The following is a 4,915-nucleotide window of genomic DNA, read 5'->3' as shown; positions in this document are numbered from 1 at the left end:
CCCTGCCCTCACACACACCCGCAGCGCCCCGAGACCCCTGTCCCCAGGCAGGGAAGCCACCAGACTGACAAATGACAGACTTTACTGGGGAGGGGAAGGGGGCCCTGAGAGAGGGCGAGGGCGAGAAGTGGCCCTGGGGCTATCCCATGCCTCGGCAGTCCTCGAGCTGAGGAGGATGCTGGCAGAGGGGAAGTTGCAGCCGCTCCTGAGGAGGAGGATGGTACACCGTAACAAGTACAGACAGACAGCCATGGATCAGAAGGGTGCTGCGAGCAGGGGCGGTCGCGGCGGGGCGAGCGGCGAAGGGCGGCAGCACCGCCTGCTCGGCTGGCTCAGGACATTTAATTGGATTGATGGGTCGTGCGGTGACTCACAGACTTTACCGAGTCGTACGGCAGGCCCCGCCCAGCTGGACGGAGATGCGGCGGGGCAGGGCGGGGCCAAGGGGGCCGAGGACCAGAGCGGGGAGGGCGGGGCGTTGGGGGCCGGGAGCGGGGCGGAGCCGTCCAATAGCAAGGCCCGGCGCTCCGATGGGCGATGACGTCGACCAATGGCTGCGCGGCTCGCCGGGCGGCCGGCATCGCCCCTTACCCAATGAGTCTTCTGAGGACACTGCCGCGAACGGGGCGGGGGGGGTGGAGCGAGGTGGGTGGACGTTGAAGGGGAAGGCGGGTTGGAGGAAAAGAAGAGGCGCCGAAGAGCGGCGGAGTCACTTGGCCCCTTCTTGCTCCCGAAAAGCGCCTGCGGCCAATCCGAGCGCCGCGTGGAGGGTGACGGACGCAAGTGGGTGACCAATGAGGAGGACACGGATGCGGCAACGAGCCCGAGGGGAAGGAGTGGGCGGAGCCACAGCCGGGTGCTCCCTCCCGCCGGGTTCGGGTCAGTCACGCAAGTAACAGTGTGAGAGCTGGGGCCCCGCGCGGGAGGGGGTGGGGGCGCGCTGCTGGCGGCGTGACCGCGCCGGGGACGGGTTGTGCTGGCGGCTCCGCGCCGGCAGGAGGAGGCGGCGGCGGAGGCTGGCTTCTAACTCAGCCGGCAGGCGGCTGCGGCTGCTGCTCCTGCTCAGCCTCTACCTTGCACTGCCTGGGAGCCCCCGCGCCCAAACCCTCCACTCCCCGAGGACCCCTGGTCGGGAGTGGAGGAGGTCGGAACTTTGCTCCACGTGCCCCTTGCAGTGCTCACTCTTGGCGACAGCCCTGTGTGAAGTCGCCTTGGGTTGTGCTCTGGGGCCCCCTCTTGAGATCTGAGGAGGCTGAAGCCGGGGATCGAAGAATCGGCAATGGCGTTTGCCACCCCCCCTCCGCCCCCCATGCTTGCCTGTTTTCGGGGGAAGTCAGGGTAGAGGGTGGGCAGGTTGAGACAGCTCTTGAATGCATACAGTTTCTGGCATGAGTGAAGCTGTGTGGGCTCTGTTTTACGATACATGGGATTATACTCTTCCCTCCTCCACCCCTCCTGCTCACCTCTTTTCTCCCACTTTTCTGCCCACCCTCATCACCTCGTACCCCGACTGTGATACTCGCTCGGGAGCGCCCATCCTCACCGCTGATTCCCAGGAGCCCTGACTTTTCTCAATTTCTTGGCTACTGTCCAGTAAACATTTTACAGGCCTTAACTCTTTCCATGTACTTGCACGTGGAGGTACCTGCAGTCACCAGTAAACTCGGATAAGAGATGCCCACAAAAGCAAATCACTCACTCACTGCCATTGCACCAATTCTGACTCTTAGCGACCCAGAGTAGGAATGCCCTTGTGGGTTTCAGAGGCTGTAGCCCTTTATGAGAAGCAGACAGCCTCACTTCTCTCCTTTGGAGGAGCTGCTGGGTTCAAACTGCTGACTTTGCAGTTAACCACCTCCTCATCTGGGCTCTTCACAAGAGCAAATACAATGGCTGAAAGAAGAAAAAAAAACTTCCCCAATCGATGACTTTCTGAAACTTCTGATAACACTTATTAAGCCACGGAAATGCAGGTCCAAAGTGGATGTAGCTATACAGATAGATGTAGATTATAGATAGATGTACATATATATATATTTAAGTCCACTTAGAATTTCAAACGTCCATTTTCCATGTACAAACAAGGGACACAGTTAAGACTGACTCGGGATCTTGAAAAATGACAATTGTTACTGTTTTTGTTTTTTACTAACTATGGGATTTAAATGGACAGCGGTCTTAAATTCAAAGGTGAGATATTGAATAAACTCAAAAGATTTCAGTTTATAATGTTGGCTTTTCAGAATAAGTGCTTTCATTTTAACACTCAGCCCTGACACGTCTTCCCTCAATTTCAGTGTCGGGTTCTGGGTCCACTTCTGGAAATGTACTGGGCTGCGAACTTCAGGCACTTGTGCATGTGTGCCTGCTCCTGGCACTGTTCTTCAGTGCAAAGAGGCCAGTGTCCCCGTCCTGGGACATGGTGATCCACAGAAGGTAGACAGTGTCTGCTTAGCAAGAACACTTTGTGACAATGTAAACAGACTAGAACCCTAACATGGGAAAAGTTTCCTCTGCTTCAAATGTGTGTACTTTTAAGCATGTGTGGATGATATTAACATTTGGAAAACCTCGTTGTAGTTCTTCCACTCTGATGTCATTTTGTGGCTCAGGTGAGTGCAGCTGGGGAGATTATTCTTTGATGCACTGTGGGAGATGCTCATAGCACACAAGTAGATGTAGAAGCTGGACAGGCATTGGTATCTTTCAGGGGATCTCCCAATACCCAGGGTTAGCATCCTGTTGCAGAAGTTGCCTCTTTGTCAATTGTTTTTGGTGCTCCTCCAGTCCCCACCATGTGTCATTTTCTAATTGTGTGCCTGCCGCATTCCAGTATTTCTGAAATGGTTGTCTAAAGGTCCACCCAGATTCCCTTGTCTGCTCTCACACCTACTGAATCATTTCCGTGTGGAAATCTGCTTCTAAAACATACCCCAGTACTTAAGTACTAAAATTTGAAAATCCCTGTTCATAACTTCCTTTTTCCTCTCATATTGCTTCCACTTTTCATTTTTGTGATTCCTTGTCTTACATAGCTGTGTTTTTACACTGGCAAAGCGATCCCTAATACGGGGGCGGGAAGCCTTTTCTTTCTGACAGTGGCCACTTAGCTATTTATAACATCATTTCCGGGCCATACTGGTCAAATGTTGAATGAATGCAATCCTAATGTGGTGGCTAGAATTGCTTCTCTTTGGTAAGGTGTGTGATGTCAGCTGGTGAACTTTCTACAGCCTGTGGGCCAGGCTGAACATTCTCCACCCCTGCCTTACCTGGGAGTGAATTTCAGGAGTGCCGTGGACATACCTCCTTTATCTTATTCTCAGAGAAATACAAAATTTGTAAAAAGCTTACTATATGCAATAATTTTCAAATATTCAGGGTCCGTCATAGACTTTGATCAGTGCCTTTCACACCTTCACAATCTTCTAAGATGTTTTCTTTTCCCTTTCTAATATTTAAAAGCAAAGAAAGACAAAAAGAGAAGCCCAACTGTAATTTGGTGGGGAGCAGGAGTTCAAAGAGAAGAAGGCAAATAAATGGCAAAAGAAGAAATTAGAGCAGGGGTAAAAGTACAATACTGGGGAGTTGAGGTAAGGGAGAGCTGTAATGCTCTATGCAACAGAGTCAGATGCAATGAGGGGACTTGGTTGGATTCTGATTCAAACAGTCCAGTGTTTGACAGAAGTTTGAAAATAGGTGGAATAATAGAGGTTATTGTGGAATTGTTCGTTTTCTTGCATGTAAAAATGTTATTGTACTTTATAAAATGAGCTTATTTTTCAGAGGACAGCAATAAATGGTAGGATGTCAAGGAGCTTTTAAAATTATAGCTAAGAAAAATAGATGAAGCGCAATTAATAAAAGTGCATAATTATTTATCTGAGATAGCTTGATGGGGATTCATGATACCGTCTCTACTTTCATCTATGTTTGAAAACCTTTCTAATAATTTGAGCAGAAAAAGAGAAAAGTTAGAGACACTACAGGGCAGAAGAAGGAACACGAGAGAGAGGTCAGAAACCCGAGTGTCTAGAAATGCCGGAGCCATCACACTAATTAGTGCAAAGCACGGGTGTAGGACCTCGAGAGAAGCTATTGTGTGTGAGCGTGTAAGAATGTGCCTTGAGTTGTTTGAGTATTTACAGTGAGAATCACTAATTAGGTGATCAATCATTTTACTATTTAAGGGAATTTGGCATACAATAAAAATGATAAAAACTTGGTACTGTGTATCTGCAAGAGACCACTTTGCTTGCCACGGAGATGTGGTAACTACAACACAGATAGGGATGTCAAATAAAGATATTACCAGCTGTAAAATCTCTGTCATTCATATTAGGGTTTATCTTTGATATATTTTGTCATTGGATAGCCTCTTTAGTTTCTGTTACATGTTTTTTCTGTTTTTTAGCATATGAAACCCAGAATTGATGAACGTATAAAGAAAATAATAATAAGGGTTCCTGAGGGATTCAAGTGGGGGGAGTAGGGGATTAAGGGGAGCTGATAACAAGGGGTTCAAGAAGGAAGAAAATGTTTTGAAACTGATAATAGTAATAATTGTATAATACTGCTTGATGTGATTGAACTGTGGAATGAATGATATGATACTTGTATTAACTCAATGAAATGGTTGGGGGGAAAAAAACTAAAAGCTATCATTGTAATCAGCATTGTATGTGAATCTCCAAGATATGTGAACCTTTCTTGTTTATGGTTTCAAAATATACAGAGCTGGAATATTTCATGTGTGGGAGCCACATTGAAAAATGTACATTTCAAAGAGGGAACCGATTACAAGGAACTATATGTGACCTCTCCTCCCTGGGAGACAGACAACAGAAAAGTGGGTGAAGGGAGACGTCGGACAGGGCAAGATATGACAAAATAATAATTTATAAATTATCAAGGG

Source organism: Echinops telfairi, unplaced genomic scaffold, assembly GCF_000313985.2.
Source record: "Echinops telfairi isolate 266 unplaced genomic scaffold, ASM31398v2 ScPeMD7_2573;HRSCAF=3158, whole genome shotgun sequence".
Taxonomy (NCBI): domain Eukaryota; kingdom Metazoa; phylum Chordata; class Mammalia; order Afrosoricida; family Tenrecidae; genus Echinops; species Echinops telfairi.
The sequence above is the reverse complement of the archived record's forward strand: the minus strand, read 5'-3'. Positions refer to the sequence as shown.